The sequence below is a fragment of the Lissotriton helveticus genome, chromosome 6 (assembly GCF_964261635.1).
Source record: "Lissotriton helveticus chromosome 6, aLisHel1.1, whole genome shotgun sequence".
NCBI classification, from domain to species: domain Eukaryota; kingdom Metazoa; phylum Chordata; class Amphibia; order Caudata; family Salamandridae; genus Lissotriton; species Lissotriton helveticus.
In genome coordinates, this window is record NC_136067.1 from 548,687,034 (window position 1) to 548,705,849 (window position 18,816).

Genomic DNA, 18,816 nt, shown 5'->3' on the forward strand with positions numbered 1-18,816 from the left:
TTTGGGACACCCTAATTCGCCGAGGTTCCAATCCTCTGTCCACAGTTCTGTGTGAGAACAGAAACCCTGCGACAGGGGCACCCCCGACCCTTGCTGGAGCTTCATCACACTTGCGATACAACTCCAGCAATGCGCCACCTTTACGGCACAGATACATCACGCATCTGTGCTGTTTTTGCCCCATGATGCGCCGCATTGTAAATGCAGCACACCATAGGTGACGGAACAGCGGCACAGAATGACTAACACATCCCTGGTGATGCGCCAGTCATCATAAATGTATCCCTATGCTTCTTATCTTGTTAGAGATGAACCGCCATATGTATCATCAAAGTTTTTTGCATTTCCTAAATAGCGAACTTTAAGGAATAAATAGCGATTCTTTACCATTCCTAGTTTGCGCTTAGCTATTTGCTAATTACAAATTACCCATTCATTTCCTTCATTTCCATAGGGCGGTTGGACTCACTTTTAGCTCAAACGGCTGAATGGATTTCCACGAAACTTGGCAAAATTGTAGGGACTGGTAGCCCGATGTGCCTTTGCTATGTCTCAAGATATATGCTCCAGTGGTTTTTACGAAAATTAACTTTGAAAAATATATATTGGGCTACATTGGCCTATATATATGTTGGAGCCCAAATGTAGCCCAATGTAGCCCAATGAAGCCCAATGTAGCCCAATGTAGCCCAAAGATGGCCGCCAGACACACAAAAAAACAAATGTAGCCCAAATATCAGCCAGATGTAGCCCAACTATAGCCCAGTGACAGAATGACCAATCAGCTTCGCAAACCTCCGTTACGCGAAGCGGAGCGATGTTACAGATATATATCTTTTTTTGAACGTTAATTTCTCAAAATCCACTGGAGCACATATATTGAGACCTAGCAAAGGCACATCGGGCTACCAGTCCCTAATATTTTGCCAAGTTTCGTGCAAATCCATTCAGCCGTTCGATTATTATTATTATTATTTTTTTTTGCCCCGCGGGGCCCTTTTAAAACCTCCACATCAAACCTAGGGGGTCAGCGAGGATCTACTATGCCCCCTTATAGTTATTTCCCCCTTTGTTTTGACCTCCTCTTGTCTCTCGATCCTACCGAGAGACAAGATGGCGGCCGCTACGGACTTTTTGGAATGTTGACAGACGCCGGAGAACCAATCAGCTTCGCTTCACAAAGCTCCGTTGCGCGTAAAGTACGCGTCCTGGGACGCTGCCAGGTCCGCTGTTACAGATATATATCTTTTTTTAAACGTTAATTTCTCAAAATCCACTGGAGCACATATATTGAGACCTACAAAAGGCACATCGGGCTACCAGTCCCTACAATTTTGCCAAGTTTCGTGCAAATCCATTCAGCCGTTCGGGCTAAAAGTGAGGCCAACCGCCCTATGGAAAACTCAATGTTAAAAACACGTTTTGGGACCCCCCTTTTTTCTCGGCCCCCCCTTGACGAACCCCCCCAAATTTTCAAGGGCTGCTCAGAAACAAAATGTGCCATTTTCCTGAAAATTTCAGCCAATTCCGTCCACAAACGCCAAAGTTATTAGACATAGAATTTTCAAAAATCCCATAGAGAAAAAATCCTAACTATATATACCTACTGGCGACCGCCAGTAGGTAATATATATTCACTGAAAAAACCATAGGTTATACACCATATATAGTTAGGAATTAGCATTTAAAAAACCTTATTTTACTCACACAAAACCATTGAAATTCCATATATAGTTAGTTGCACTAACTATATATCGCGCACCCGCAATCCACTGCTGATCATGTCACATATTACATCATTCATGACATGGTCAGTGACATCACTGATGACATCACTGATGACATCTCAAATGACATCACTGATGAGATCACTGATGACATCATCCAGTGACTGTGTGTTTCTGTAAAGTTTAAATATGTTTTACATATTGAAGAATGAGTAGATGTATAAGTGTCTGGACGAAGGATTTAGTAGGTGCATGACTGAATGTATGAGTGAGTGATTAAATGTGTCTCACTGAGTGCATGGGTTAGTGACTAAACTGTCTTAATTTGTGCATCATTATGTCTGTTGTTCTGTAAACTGCTGCATGTGTTGATCAGTAGCTATATGATTAACTATATGGGTTATTGATTGATTGTCCAAGTATTTGTATAGGAGACTGAGTGTGTGTGTGGCTGGCTGGGAGGTGTGTGACTCTGTGCAGATCAATGTGTACTTGTATCAATGATTGTATAAGAAAGTAAGTATGTGTTAGTATATGTTTGAAAATGTAAGGTGCTCTATGTTTAACTGTATAGACAAGAAAATGGAAGTGTGATTGATTCTTTACAGGACTGACTAGGTGTGTGAGTAACTCCATGGATGAGTGGCAGAGTGTAAGTGTCTGTATAGGTGTATGAGTGCATATGATAGTGTTGTAAAGATGAGTGATTGTATGTATGAATGATTGTATGGGTGAATGAGTGAATGTGTGTGTAGACGTAGGAATCAGTGAGTACGTATGTAGTAACTAGTATTGGTGTGTCAATGGTTTCAAAAATTATACTCTGTATTTAACACTGGGTGAAACAGAGGTTATATTAAAACGTGAGGAGATGCATTGTATTGTCACATGAATGATATCATCAGTGATGTGGTCATTGATGTCAAATGAGATGTCATCAGTGATCTCATCAGTGATGTCATTTGAGATGTCATCAGTGATGTCATCAGTGATGTCACTGACCATGTCATGAATGATGTAATATGTGACATGATCAGCAGTGGATTGCGGGTGCGCGATATATAGTTAGTGCAACTAACTAGATATGGAATTTCAATGGTTTTGTGTGAGTAAAATAAGGTTTTTTAAATGCTAATTCCTAACTATATATGGTGTATAACCTATGGTTTTTTCAGTGAATTTTCAAGGTTTTGTAAATGCTAATTCCTAACTATATATGGTCTATAACCTATGGTTTTTTCAGTGAATTTCAATGGTTTTTTAATAGCAAATATCATAAGCTGTCGAATGTCAAGTACGTGGTAAGTAAAAACATTTTCGTGTTTATGCACACTGATCTGCTTTGAATGCTGCCCCCCACCCCTCATTTCTATTAGGAGTACTCTCTCTTTGCAGATAGTGAAGGGTAGTTAACGCAGCCCTTTGCCCCCTTTGTAATCCGTCGTGCCTGCTTCTCTCTCCATTTGATTGATTGTTCTCTTTGGTTCATTCTCTATTTACAAACAAGCACAGAGTCGCAATACTCTGTTTAGTCTTTGCAGATAGCGAAAAATCGTGTAAAAAAACAAAAGGAATCGAGCAAAATCAGTAGGCCACTAATGGGATCTCTTTTTGACCTCGCTAAAATAGAAACATTAGGAACAACCTGTTGAAAATAGCAATGCGTATGTACATAAGCGGCGTTCATTTGTGTTCACAGTACCCCTTGTTGATTGTTTGAATCGAGCATTGAATTGTTCGAAGTTAATTCTCTTAAGGATCTTCTCTGCCTGCAAACGAGGAAGAATAGGAATATTCTCTCTCCCTTTGCAGATAGTGAAGGGTAGGTAACGCAAACCTTTAACACATCGTACCTATTTCATTCCTCATTGATTGATTGATTGTCCGAACATTGACTGTTTGGGAATTAGTTCTTTTTGGAGGTATTCCCTGTTTGCAAATAAACGTAGGAAAATCTTTGCAAGTAGTGAAAGGGTACGTAATGCGGACCTTTCTCCCCCGTTGTAATCTGTCATGCCTATCTACTCCCCACTGATTGATGCACCTGTTTCACCCGGACCATTTACTAGAGATACGTCATCTGGCCCGACCAGAGAGCACCCCTAGTGAAAAGGACATATGCAATAATAACGAAGTGATCACTGTATCCTGTTAACAGAAACTTTAGCATGAAACAACCTGGAAAGAAAAGAATAGGAAAACGAAAATCAGTAGGCCACTGATGAACATGAACTTTTATTAAACAACGAACAAAGAAACGATAACATAACGTAATGATAAAACCTATTAATGTCCTAGAAACAAGAAAACGTTAAAATATGCCAGTGGTGAGAGACCAGAAAAACAGTAAGAGAAACCAAATCACCCCTCGCTGTCCCACCGCCTGCCACGCCAAAAAAATCGATAGACTAGGGAAAATGCAAGTCAGTAGAACATCCGCCCCCACTCTGGAAACTTCCAAGGTGGGGCAGGGTTCCGGCTACGCCCAGCCGGGAGCAGCCCATATAAGGCAGGTCCTGCTGCCACGCCTCGGCCAGGAGATCCTAACGTAGGGTGTAGCCGGAGGAGAGGCCGAGGCCAGCGGGACCCGGCCAGGGGATTGCCTTTACAATGCTGAACAGTTGCAGGGGGGGGGAATGTCTCCTCGACCCTCCCCTCTCTCTCCCAGTCCGGCCGCGGTGGCCCTTGAGAGTTGCAGGTAGTCCCGCCACATGCTCTTCCGGTCCGGCCACCAACGGTCGGGGGGCCGAGGCCGACGGGATCCGGCTGCAGCCGATAAACCAAGAAACCCGTTCATGGGGCCAGAGCCAGGGGCGTCCGGCCGACATCTACCGGAAGCCCGGCCCGAAGACGGACGGGACACTTCTTCTTTCTTGAATAATGGCTGCGACAACACTGGGGGGGGATGTCTTGCACATGCCTCCGACCCCCCCCCCTCGTCCTCATCGCCTGGTCCGGCCATAACAAATCTCAAGCGAGACGCCGTGGGGTGCACTGGGAGGGAGAGACGGTGCGAACAGGCCTCTCCCGCCTCCCCAGGTGGAGGCTTCCCAGCTGCACCCTCAGCGCTCCAGGCGCCCGGAAAAGGGTTCTTCCACTGTGGCCATGCTGCAACGTCTCGCCCGGCAGGGTGGAGCCCGTCCGCTCATGTGACCCCGCGATCGCCGGTAGCTGCCGAACTCTCAAAATGGCGGTCGACCTGGCAAGAGCGGGCCCAGCATAAAGAAATGGCCCGGTCACTGGTTGACTCCACCACCGTAGTCCTCCACGACCTTGAAGATTCTAGAGGAGCCGCGGGAGTCTCCGACCCCCGATGGGGAATGACTGCCATGATCGCCCGTGGAGTGACGAAACTGTATCCGCGGGACGTCGGCGCTCCCATGCTGGCGCCAGCCTCACTTTGAATTACTAGAATCCTGCAGACCTCACTTCCGGTGAAAGCACAGTGTGACCCGGTAGGAAAAATTATTGCACCCCCTCCCCTTTTTGACTGATAGTTCAAACCACCGATCCTTTCCTTTGCCCTTTTAACGGAACTTTGGACTGCCTCCCCCTCTTTTACATTTTCTAGAGAAAACAAAACATTAACCACTACATTAGCATAGCAGTTGACACCAGAACTGTTTTCAAATTGAAAACCAACAACATCTTCAACAGAATCCTTTTTGTTTCTGCTGTGACCCTGCTACAGCACAGGCATTGTCCCCAGCAGTAATTCTGCAATGCCGGTAAGAATAGCTGTGGTGCCTACTGGACTCACTCACCCCCGCGGCGCCCCACGCCGTTATTTGCTGGGCGGCAACTTACTAGACATCACCTTCGTGCCATCTAGATTTCAGCGCGTTCTGCTGCCTTGGAACTATTCGCACAACAGACCGCTACTGACAAGAATATTTCATTATTGGTGCTGTCAATTTCAATAAATCTATTGGATAATTCAAAAGAAATTGCCACGGTCTCTTCGTTGTTTAAATGTTTTTACTGTTTTTGTTTTGTTGTATATATTTATATGTTATTAAAGTTTTATATTCCTACTACTTTGTTGGAGTGCTATATATTTTTAATGTGACACATAATTGTAAAAACTTTGATGTACAAAGAGTCATTCCTGGAATCTTCCGCTTCAGGCTCGGTCCCCTCCCCAATCACAATACAAGATGGTTTTCAGATAGTAGGAACACGTGTGGTGTGACGGATCTCATCGGGTGTGGGCCTTGATCTACTATAACTCCTTTGAAGAGGGGTGATTCTTTACAGCTGGGGCCATAAACTACATCTGCAGGGCTAGCTGATAGCCTGGACAATCGGACACAGAGGAAGAGGAGTGTCAGAGGGTGCGGTAGTAATTAGGGCGAAAGGGAGGTGTTGGGCGGGCACAGAGTGTGATTCTCAGGGAAGAGCAGCGCAGATGGGGGGAGGTTTATTGCCCATGCATAAGACAGAGAGCGGTGGTGACCAGTGCCTGGGGAAGATGCTTGCGTGGGTGAGGAGCCATGCTACGAATCGACAGCGTGCAGAGAGTGGGTCTGGTCAAGACATCTAAAATGGCTGCCGTGCACGACAAAAGTGTGGCATTTCAAAAAAGGCAAGATGGCGCAGACAATGTTTTTCAACACTTCCTCATTTCCTTCGAATCGAACGTTAACAGACGTTGGGGCATATTACCAAAGTTAAGCGATATTTATCGCTAACGATGCTTACCAACAAATTTTTTACCACTAAGCATCGTCAGAAATTATCGAAGATAAACCTTGCTATTACCAAGGTTTATCGCAAATGCGATAATAAACGGCCGCAATGCATGAATATCGCTAAAAACTCAGCGATATTCATGCATTACCGAGCTAATGCTCTTAGCCATGTTATCCACCTCCCATTGGATAACATGGCTAAGAACTGCTCAGGGCAGGTGTTACTTTTTGGAGATATTCGCGCTTAGCGCGAATATCTCCAAAAGTTGGTAATAGGAGATAGATATCTTGCATGTTGTAATGCAAGTTATTGTGGTATATGGAACTCATACCATAATCTCTCAGGAAAGCAGAAACTGATCCTTTTGGGACCGCCTAAAAAGGCCTAGGGGGTGAGGAGTACTCTACTTTGCCCCCTTTTCACGTTCCGAACTATTTTATTTTACTCTCTTCTGTAATTACACAAAATAGCAGCGATAAGATGCATCGGAGACACACAGTGAGAGAAAGGAGGCCGGAGATGAAGAAGACATGTCAAATACACATTGGAGATAATATAGTGGCAGAAGGGAAGTAAATATGAGTAAACTTACCATGTAACATAAAAATGTTGCACTCTATACTATAAGTCTCATGTTATACTACAATCACTTCGCTACAACCTCATAAATTAAAAATAAAAATGAATAATGTCTCAAACAATTTTTGATTTCTAAATATAAATTTATTCTTCAGAATTTTCTAAATTTGAAAGAACTAGTAACATGTCCTCATCAGCAATGTCCTCATTAAAAGTCTCCAATGATGATTCTTGTAACTCTATGGTCTCCAAACACTCGATAAATTCGCCATCAAGAGATTGATCAAAAAAATCATTCAAGTCATCTCCTCCTTCTGACAATATTTCATTATTGGTGCTGTCAATTTCAATCAATGTAGTGGAATCATTCAAGTCATCTCCTCGTGACAATATTTCATTATTGGTGCTCTCAATTTCAATCAATGTAGTGGAATCATTCAAGTCATCTCCTCCTTGTGACAATATTTCATTATTGGTGCTGTCCATTTCAATCAATCTAATGGAATCATACAAGCCATCTCCTCCTTGTGACAATATTTCATTATTGGTGCTCTCAATTTCAATCAATGTAGTGGAATCATTCAAGTCATCTCCTTGTGACAATATTTCATTCTTGGTGCTGTCCATTTCAATCAATCAAATGGAATCATACAAGTCATGTCCTCCTTGTGACAATATTTCATTATTGGTGCTCTCAATTTCAATCAATGTGTTGGACAATTCAAAAGAAATTGCCACGGTCTCTTCATTGTGAGCCATTTTATTTTGAAATTGCTTGCTGTAAATTGCAGAAAAAAATAATCACTTTCATTTATCGTCTTTAGTAATACATAATATAAAACTAACTTTATCAAGTATTTAGTATAACAGAAGGACTGCAAATAAATAACAGAAAACATTTTTCAAATTATCTTCAAGTGTACAACATAGTTCCCCATACAAATTAACAACTCACCTTTTTAAAAGTAGCAGAAGTGTTAGTACTGTGTAAATCAAACACCAGAAATTCACCACCAAAAATTCCTCACAAATGTACCTCAGACAGTAGTATCACAAAATGGCTGTGGTTTCCTCTCATTTGACATATATACATAACCAATTAACTTTCATCACACACAAATACAAAACCAAAGTAACATTTTAATTGGTTCTAAATTTCAACACTTTCAAATGTGTTTTCCCCATGCAATTTTCCATAGGACATTTACATACGTCTACAGCCTGAATGGCTGAACGGAATTACACCAAACTTGGCAAAATGGTACATCAAACCTAAGAGGTCAGGAAGGATCTACTATGCCCCCTTATGGTCATTTCCCCCTTCGCTTTGGCCTCCTCTTGTCTCTCAATCCTACCGAGGGACAAGATGGCGGCCGCTACGGACTGTTTGGAATGTTGACAGACGCCGGAGAACCAATCAGCTTCGCAAAGCTCCGTAACGCGAAAAGTATGCGAAGCGGAGCGCTGTTACAGATATATATCTTTTTTTCAACGTTAATTTCTCAAAATCCACTGGAGCACATATATTGAGACCTAGCAAAGGCACATCGGGCTACCAGTCCCTAATATTTTGCCAAGTTTCGTGCAAATCCATTCAGCCGTTCGATTATTATTATTTTGTTTTTTTTTTGCCCCGCGGGGCCCTTTTAAAACCTCCACATCAAACCTAGGGGGTCAGCGAGGATCTACTATGCCCCCTTATAGTTATTTCCCCCTTTGTTTTGACCTCCTCTTGTCTCTCGATCCTACCGAGAGACAAGATGGCGGCCGCTACGGACTGTTTGGAATGTTGACAGACGCCGGAGAACCAATCAGCTTCGCTTCACAAAGCTCCGTTGCGCGAAAAGTCCGCGAACCAGAGCGCTAACCGGTCCGCTGTTACAGATATATATCTTTTTTTAAACGTTAATTTCTCAAAATCCACTGGAGCACATATATTGAGACCTACAAAAGGCACATCGGGCTACCAGTCCCTACAATTTTGCCAAGTTTCGTGCAAATCCATTCAGCCGTTCGGGCTAAAAGTGAGGCCAACCGCCCTATGGAAAACTCAATGTTAAAAACACGTTTTGGGACCCCCCTTTTTTCTCGGCCCCCACTGGACGAACCCCCCCCAAATTTTCAAGGGCTGCTCAGAAACAAAATGTGCCATTTTCCTGAAAATTTCAGCCGATTCCGTCCACAAACGCCAAAGTTATTAGACATAGAATTTTCAAAAAACCCATAGAGAAAAAATCCTAACTATATATACCTACTGGCGACCGCCAGTAGGTAATATATATATATATTCACTGAACCATAGGTTTCAGCCACGTTATAGTTAGGAATTAGCATTTAAAAAACTTTTTTTCAGTGAATTTGTAAGTTTTTTTAAATACTAATTCCTAACAATATAGTGGCTGAAACCTATGGTTTTTTTAGTGAATTTCAAAGGTTTTGTAAATGATAATTTTTAAATGTATTAATTATTATATTTTTTATACTGATTTACTACATTATTTTTAGCTATTTATTTTTAGATAATTAATTTTTTAAATTACATACATTAATATACATTGAAAAAAAATATTTTTAAAAATATCGATATTGTAATTAATTCTTTTTATTTTATATATTTTTTAATTATATATATATATATATATATTATATAGCAGGCAATGATATCCTATGGATTACTTTTCAGGATCAGTAGTAGGCTGAAAGATGCCGCACTGAGGTCTCTCCTGATAACAGGTGATTAAATCGGAATTCGCAGTTCGGCTGATTTTAGAGGAATTTTTTTAAATTCCAAAACTCCACATTTAAAAGAATTTTCAATTGAAACCAGCCAATGTTCGTCTATGGAAGGACATTCAAGTTACTGTAAGTATGGATAGAAGTACTTTTCAGGATCAGTAGTGGGCTGAAACATGCAGCACTGAGGTCTCTCCTGATAACAGGTGAGTAAATCGGAATTCGTAGTTCGGCTGATTTAAAAAAATTTTTTTTTAAATATCTTTATTTGATTTGACAAGGATTTTTTTACGAGGATATCTCCAAAAGCTAGCTCCTTTCCCTTCTCGCCGGCAGGATCCGTCGATTCCATCCTAGTACTTATAATTGTTTGATTCCCCTCGGAAACATCCGTAGAGTTGGAGCGAATCATAAAAGGTGGTGTACCACTGTAATCCCATGTCAGTTCTGGAGTGATTTCTTTGTCCGATAAGCCCTGCTCTTTCCTGAGACGGTCTCTGTCTCTTTTTTTTGCAGTTATTTAGAGAATCACTGTTTTTGTACATCCGAGTTAGAGCTGGCGCATTTATACCATTTGCCTCCTTCCTCCTCACTTGATATTGAGCTACTCACATCTGACATCAATGACTCATGCGTGGGGGAGTAGTACAGATCTGGATTGTCCGGAGTGCTGGGTATATTCTCCTGTTGTGATTTCTCCAAAGGTTCTTGTGCAGGGTCCAACCCCTCAGCCCCTAAAGTATGGTCTGGTAAGAGCACGTGAGAGGAGCTGGCAGTGTTTTCCTCAAGGCAGTAATGTATAGGAAGGGCAGCGGGTGAAGCCGGCTCACTTGGATTCATTGTTGCCCCTGATAGCGACTCTATCACGCTTGAATCGACATTAGCTGCATTCACCTTTGTTGATTTAGTCTGCGGGATCTGACCCCCATCCACACTCAGGGCCCCAAAGCGGGCTGTAATCAAAGGCTGGCAGCCGTCATTCTCTTTGACGAGGCAGCCCGAGATTTTTTTGGTGGAGCTGCCACCTGCAGGAAGAGTCTCACTGGCTGATTTAACTGGAAAGTCCTTTTTGGCTACCCCTTTATCGGTGCCCCGGCCTTTAGCTGTCAGCACACCTGGCCTCGGCATGTCTTGTTTTATGGCGTCTTGTTTTTTTGGCGGGTGACAGCGGGGGCTGGATCAAGTTGTGTGCCAGGAATCGCGCTGCTCTTAGGTTTAATACTGCGGCTTCCCTTACTCGACATGTCTTCTTCCCTTTGTTCTCCTATGGCATTGAAGACTATAGCAAGCGCAGACCGTTTCCTTCTTTGTCCTTGATCCCTCTTGGCGAAGCTGCCAAACGTTAGCCTGTTGGATTCGAGGTGAGAGAGTGCCCTCCACAGCAACCGTCTCTGCCTGCTCCTCGCGTTTCCCTTGCATTTCATTCCATCACTCGGTTGGCCTGTAGGGGGCTTGCTCAGGCCGATATGCATCCGGGATGTCAGAGCACGGATTAGCTCCTCGAGGCACTGTAACAATGGAGGATGCTTGTAGCCGAGTCCACGCCAACAGGTAAGAGAGATGGGTGGCCGCTTCTCTTGTAATAGCATGTTACTTTTCCCTTCTTTCCCGAATTTTCTTCGTCCGATATAGACTCTTATTTGTGTTTCCATTCTTATCGTGCGAATTTCATGCCTTAGCGCTTCGTTTAAGCGAGGCGTCAGGGGAGTCACATCGGAGCGTCACAGCGGCGATGTTAGCCGGACGCCATCTTCCTACCAAGTAGTTCGGCTGATTTTAGAGGAATTTTTTAAAGTTCCAAAACTCCACACTTAGAAGAATTTCCAAGTGAAACCAGTCAATGTTAGCCTATGGAAGGAAATTCAAGTTACTGTAAGTACGGTTAGAAATACTTTTCAGGATCAGTAGTCGGCTGAAAGATGCACCACTGAAGTCTCTCCTGATAACAGGTAAGTAAATCGGAATTCGTAGTTCGGCTGATATTAGAGGAATTTTTGTATGTTACAAAACTCCACACTTAGAAGAATTTCCAAGTGAAACCAGTCAATGTTAGGCTATGGAAGGAAATTCAAGTTACTGTAAGTACGGTTAGAAATACTTTTCAGGATCAGTAGTGGGCTGAAAGATGCAGTACTGAGGTCTCTCCTGTAACAGGTCAGTAAATCAGAATTCATAGTTTGGCTGATTTTAGAGGAATTGTTTAAAGTTACAAAACTCCACACTTCGAAGAATTTCCAAGTGAAAGCAGTCAATGTTTGCACACATATCACCTCAAGCCCCGCCCCCTACCTTCACCACCGTGCAAACACACCCCGTAGCGTGTTCTAAGTTGGGGGATTAAGTCCCCTTGCATACCAGGGGGCTGAGTTGCAGAGAGGTGTAAAAAGGGGCGTGGCCTCATTACACCTCTCTGCAACGCAGCCCCCTGACGCGTTTTCAGAGGAGGAACTAATTCCCCTTGAATACTGGGGGTCCCTGGGGACCAACTATCCCACCAGGAACTTCCAGTATGCGCCAGGGGGCTGCGTTGCAGAGAGGGGTAAAAAGGGGCATGGCCTCATTACACCTCTCTTCAACGCAGCCCCCTGGCACGTTTCCAGAGTGGGAACTAAATCCCCTTGAATACTGGGGGTCCCTGGGGGCCAACTAGCTCACTAGGAACCTTCAGTATGCGCCAGGGGGCTGCGTTGCAGAGAGGTGTAAAAAGGGGTGTGGCCATAATGCCAGGAAGACATGCTGTACACTTCAATGCACAACATCTGCCATTTTGTGCATGGAAATGCGGGGGGGTACCATAGGTACACCCCATGTGCACCCCCCACCCCCTAGAATCCCTGGGGGCCTGCTACGGGCCCCCAATGTTAAAAATCACCTGCTTTTCCTTGGCGGCATTGCCACCACGGAAAGGCACATCCCCACCCTCATAGTAATATGGATGGCGGTGTCTACCAGACACTGCCACCATATAAACTGCTTTTCCACCCAGTAGGCAATCGGGCAGATTGCCTACAGGCGGAAAACCAGCGGACGGTCTTCCCGTCCACCGGGGGTTCCCCCTCGCTATGGTAATGTGGCGGGGGGAAATTAGAGGCGGCTGGTGGTTTTTGGCGGGCAAATCGTCACCGCCATACGGGCGGTGGCAATCCGCCCATTATCATAATGGACCCCTTAGAATGTCATGTATAAAATGCGGATGCTTGATTGCGTATGGGGAGCAGTCAGTGGATCTAGTGTGTCGAGCTGTTGACCACCACCATTGTTAGTTTTCTTTTCTCCTCTCCTCCCAGTTTTTAGTTCTATTTTCCCACTTCACATTTTTTTCCCATGTTTAAAAAAAAAAAATACAAAATCATTAAAAAAACATAAAAAAATAGAAAACAACAAAAAGAAAAAAAAAGTTCTTTTCAGAACTAACTACTCTGGTTAAAGAAAGATCTAAACTATTATGCTAGTGTGTGAACGTTTAGATGAATGTATGTGTAATACATAATTGACTGTGAAAATACATTTGTGATGTGTGTTGAATGCATAAGTGCAGAATTATAAGGAAGTGCTGCAGCATGACACTGTAAACTGTTTAAGTACAGCGTTCTGTGGTGCTTCCGAAGCACAGGGATGTAACATATGTATATAAATATGTTGCAACTCTGTGCTTCCCTCTGCACATCTGCACAAACCGCAGCCATCTGGTGACACAGGTACCATTGCACCATGGTGCAAAGATGTCTGTCATGTGGAAATTGTTTTTTGTGCCGTAACGGACACCTTCCTACACAAAAACAATCAGTAAAGGCATTTTTCTCCTTCAATATATGGTGTGCATTGCAGCATATATTGATAGTGAAAAAATGAGGAGAAGTGAAAACAATTTTCCTCGTTGTGCTTTGCTACACCAATAGGAGGATGGTGCAGCATTCACAAACATGTCCAGATAATTGATTTCTGATAAATCTGGAGATGTGTCTTGTTCTATGAGTGTTCTGTGCAAACACACACAGCAAATCCTATAGAACACCTTTTCAACACAAAGTACTATGTATGATGAGATTATATTTACATGGAAAAGAAAAGGTATACCGAATGCCTTTTCCTCAACTTATAAATAAGAAAGAGAGTTAATGGCTAGGCCAATTGTTATTATAGGAGTACATTTCTGTTCTGATAACAGAGAACAAGATGCATTTACAACCACTTACGTTTTAGGGAACTAATAGGACATGTTTCTATATTGCTTAAGGGAAGGGATGCGACCTAAGATGACATGTGCAAAAACACTGAGCGATGTGGTTTAAGTTAAAGAGTTTGATTTCTTTTAAATCTGAAATTACCAAGACCTGCAAAACAACCATATCAGTCTATTCTGTATTATACCATGTATCTTGCAGACAGGTGTTCTGAAGCTGTCCCTTATTTTATACCTGCATTGCAATTTTCTGGCACAAATCTAGTCCATCCATGTTCCTTTTCTTCAACTGTGTGGAAACACAGTCCATTGTGCATTTTAAGACTTACTAAAACTTACCTCAACAATAATACAGGTAAAATACGGTACACATTTTATTCACTTGTATTTTGTAATGTAAATGGTGCTAAATTTGATATCCTAAAATTAAGATCTGTAACAAAAAAGAAAAAATAGTTATTACATGTAATAAATACATTTTTAACAGCACAGCATAATTTTAACATTTTATAAATTAATTTCTTTGCCTTTTTGCTGTTCTTAGAATATATTGAATTTTACTAGAAATAGTGATTTCAATTGTACTCATCACATAACAGTGGGCAAAAAAAACCAATCATTTAGATTGTTTAAAAAAAAACAATAATACATCTATAGTAAAATACTAGATAATACAAATGACACGTATATAAAATTGTTACTGTTAAGAAAATGTTATAACTTAAATTTATAAACACTATAAATGATGCCAGTTAAAATTATACACTGAGACAATGTGCAACAAAAAGTCCAGAATTCAAAGAAATACATTTCCTTTAGGCCAAATTGTATTTTTGCAGTCATTTTTATGTAAATTGTCCAATGGTAATCCTATGAAATGATAACAATAAATTCCTCAGAGGCTGAATTATCTTCCTAAAACTTTGGCTTTAAAAATATTAGGTAGGAATTTGGTAATTCGAAAAGCAAACGTTGTTTGAAAACCAACTCAGCCTTTCTCACTTTTGAGGCAGGCAGTGTAATGTCCAGATGTTATTGAAGGACCATTGTGGAAAACTATTGCTACTGATACAAAAGTGCTTCCTGATATTGATAGTTGTGCAGCTACAAAATGTTTTATTAAAGTGTCCAATTTACTTCCGTCAGCTGTAGAATGTTCCATCATTAAAATTATATACTTTCCTTATCTTTGTATAAATAATGTTGATAACATTTCTGATTTGCATTGCCTACACTCCATGTTTTGGTTTGCAACTTTAACTAATTTACTGAAAGACACTTATTTACAGTCCGGTAATGTCAAATATAAAAATCTTTCAGTGTCTACATTAGTGCTACATGTATACATACAATTTTTACATTGATGTTCCCATTTATAACAAAGGCCAAAAATATTCTCCATGTCTACACCTTCATTTTCCAATACTGAGAGGATATACATTAGAAACTCCTGAGCATCTTGTTGGATATTTTGTGTAAATTGTGTAGAACCAGAACATGCATCCAAAAGATTACGAACATCAGAAACACTTTGTATTTTACTTTTATCTGTTCTCAATTTTTCATGAACAGAATGTAACACGGAACAAAATCTTTTTTCCCAATTCTCCATAATTTGCTGTTGCAAACCTTCGAGAAAAAAAACAACATTGACCACTACATTCGCATAGTAGTTGACACTAGAACTATTTTCAAACTGAAAACCAACAATCTCTACAACAGTGTCCTTTTTCTTTTTGCTTGCAATCACAACAGTATAATTTTTTCCCCTTCTCTACAACTTCAGTAGAGATATTCTCATACTTTCTTTTTTGACCAACCACACACTTTTCAAATACAGGATATTGACCTAAATTAGGAGCATATGTTCTTCTTAACCTGTTGTACTCTTTGACACAGTTGGCATCTGCAGTAAGCTTAGTATCGTCAAAATCAATCAAAAACAAACCACATAATGTTCTGACTCGCGACAAAGCAACATATGCCATACCCTCTTTAAACACAGTATTTCCAATGTTTACCTAAGCACTGTCAACACTTAAACCTTGAGATTTATGAATAGTCACTGAATATGCCAGAGAAAATGGAAACGGTTTTCTACAGACATATAAATCTTTAACAAGCAAAAAACGAACAGAACAACGACCAATTTGTTTCACTTCTTCAATCTGATCAAATTTAATCTTTAAGAATTCAATACCATCTTTATTTTGATAATTAACAAAATCCACAACTTTGCCCATTGCTCCATTAACTAAACCTTTTTCTTCATCCAAATTACGCCTTAAAATTATCTGACAGTTCCTACATGCATATAGATTCTTTTCTAAACAAGCAGTTTTAGATATAGATTTTTCTAAAGAATCCAATTTTGTCTTCAATTTTTCTGTCAAAATAATAGTGATTCCTTCATGTTCTGTTTTATCGATGGCTTTCATTTTTATTATTTCTTCATTTTCCAGTTTCAAAAGTTGTTCATTGAATATAGAACACTCACACAGTGTTGGCATTAAGCAGATTACAGAATTCTTATCTGCAATTTCTATGTATATTTTCTCAGGAACTATGTTTTCATTTGGAAACAAATTGGAAAGTAATCGAGTCTGCAAAGCTGGTTTGCCATGTTCTGTCAGTAGTCCAATTCTTATATCTTGGAGAATAGTTCCATAATCAACATCATTTGCCTGTCGCATCTTTGTAATGAGTTCTTTGTATTCAAAATATGACCAAATGTTCATGTTTCCAACACTACCCAGAGACTTTCTGGTGTCTTCATGCGCAAGTGTTTTAAATACTGGTTGTCCTTTTACAGGAGTAAGTTGTAGTAGATCTCCAAAAACTATGACATGTTATCCTCCGAATAACACGTCATACTCTGTTTTAAGAATTTGCTGCATTCTTAAATGCACAAACGCAAGCATTTTGTTTGATACCATGCTTACCTCATCAAGTTTCATTTTCTTCAAGACTCTTGAAACTTCACAACAATCTTCTCCAGATAGCGTGTGGTATTACAATTTGTTTTCATCCTCTATTGGTAGCATTAGTAAACGATGTAAAGTAAATCCTTTAATATTGTGTGCTGCCAACCCAGTTGGAGCAGTGACAACACAAGACAAATGCAACTCAATTGTTTTCTGTAGATAACTTGTAATTACTTTAATTAAAAAACGTTTTCCTGTACCAGTTTGTCCACTGATGTATATTCGGATAGGTTGAAATGATGTGCGTGAGCACTCTTTCTTTTCATGAAGTAATCCATGGTCAATCTGTTGTCTCACTTGCTCTTATATTTGTTTTTGCTCAACATTTAGTTATTCTTCCAAGTTTCCTAACTTTGTTACATCTTCTTGAGCTTGATACATTGCTGTTTTCACCTCATTCATGGCGATTGCTGCTTCTTTTTCAACACTTGGTTGTCCTAGAGGATCTTAACTCAGCGCAGCAGAGCTTTGACTGTATTGAGAACTGTCTTTAGCAATCTCAGCTACAATTGTAGCTTCTTGATCAATTTATTTTTTCAACATTTTCACATAATTTGCAAAAGCACTGCATTGTATGCTATCTTTACAAGCATTAAAAAAAATCTTCATAGCTCTGGAAATCTCCAAGTAATTCCAGTTCTAAATGCCATGGTTTGAATAGTTGTAAAAGTGTTAAATAGTAAAATTCCCTTTTATCAGCAGTGTCGCAACTAAGCTTCCTGTTATTAATCACATTTTTTTTCGTTTGTTTCACCAAACATCCTTCAGAACTAATTACTCCATATTTTCCATCATTGATGTTCTCTGTAGTATTCTGTTTAAAAGTGTAGTTTTGCAACACTTCATAAAGACACATGTTCTCAAGATGATGACTTCTGTTTGGGTAATATGTGTCCAACATATTCGTTTTCAAAATATCTGTACTTTCTGGATCTTTTGCTGCTGAATATTCAATTTCTTGTACCAGTTTCAGTACTCGATTTCGCATTGCTGCAAGACATAGACTCACATAAAGGATTCTTCTAGATTTGGAGTATAGACTTGCAGATGATAATCGATCTGAGCATTCATATGCTCCAATTTCTCGATGGGACAACATCTTCAAACTGAAACTGTATAATTTCTTACTGAGAGTCTTCTCGTGAGAAATCTCTTACCACATTTCTTTCAATTCCGTATTTTCTGATTTTGTAATATACGATGTTACATATCGAGCAACAACAATGGAATTGTCTGCAACATATTGAATATCCATGTTAGTATTCAACATGGACAAAATGACTGGGTTGTAGTCATTTATGTAGTTTGACTCGTCCTTTCTTCTTAAGTTATAGGTATTTTTGGAGACTTTCTTGTGATAGTATGTCGCAAAGATGACATACAAATGTTCACTCTTCCTTTGGACATTACAGGAGGTGGAAATGCAAAACGACATTTGGTGTAGAACTTGTCCTTAGATTTGTACTTTCGTCGAGAGGATATTCCACAAGACAAAACAGTATCATCCGCATCTGTTCCAAATGTGGGAGCATCCTTAATCCATAACAGCATATGAATATGAGGAGTACCTCTTGCTTGATACTCCTTTCTCTAAAAGAAATCCACAACTTCTCCAAGAGGAGTTTTTTTTTATTGCAGATAAAAGACATCATATCCTCAAATCTATGATTAAAATAACCACATACATTAACAGGATCCAAAGAGCACAATTCTCAAGGTGTCTTGTATTCAATATTTCCTATATTGGAATTTGCCTCTCGAAGCAATTCTAGCAAATCATCCCAAGTGTACTCAGCACAGCTTAGGGTAAGGAACCATGTAGGAGTTCCTACGTTCCAGAGCATACATTTCAGTTCTCCATGACGATGGTACAAATACTCATTAGTCCCACGCTGACATGCCATTAAAATAATGAGCT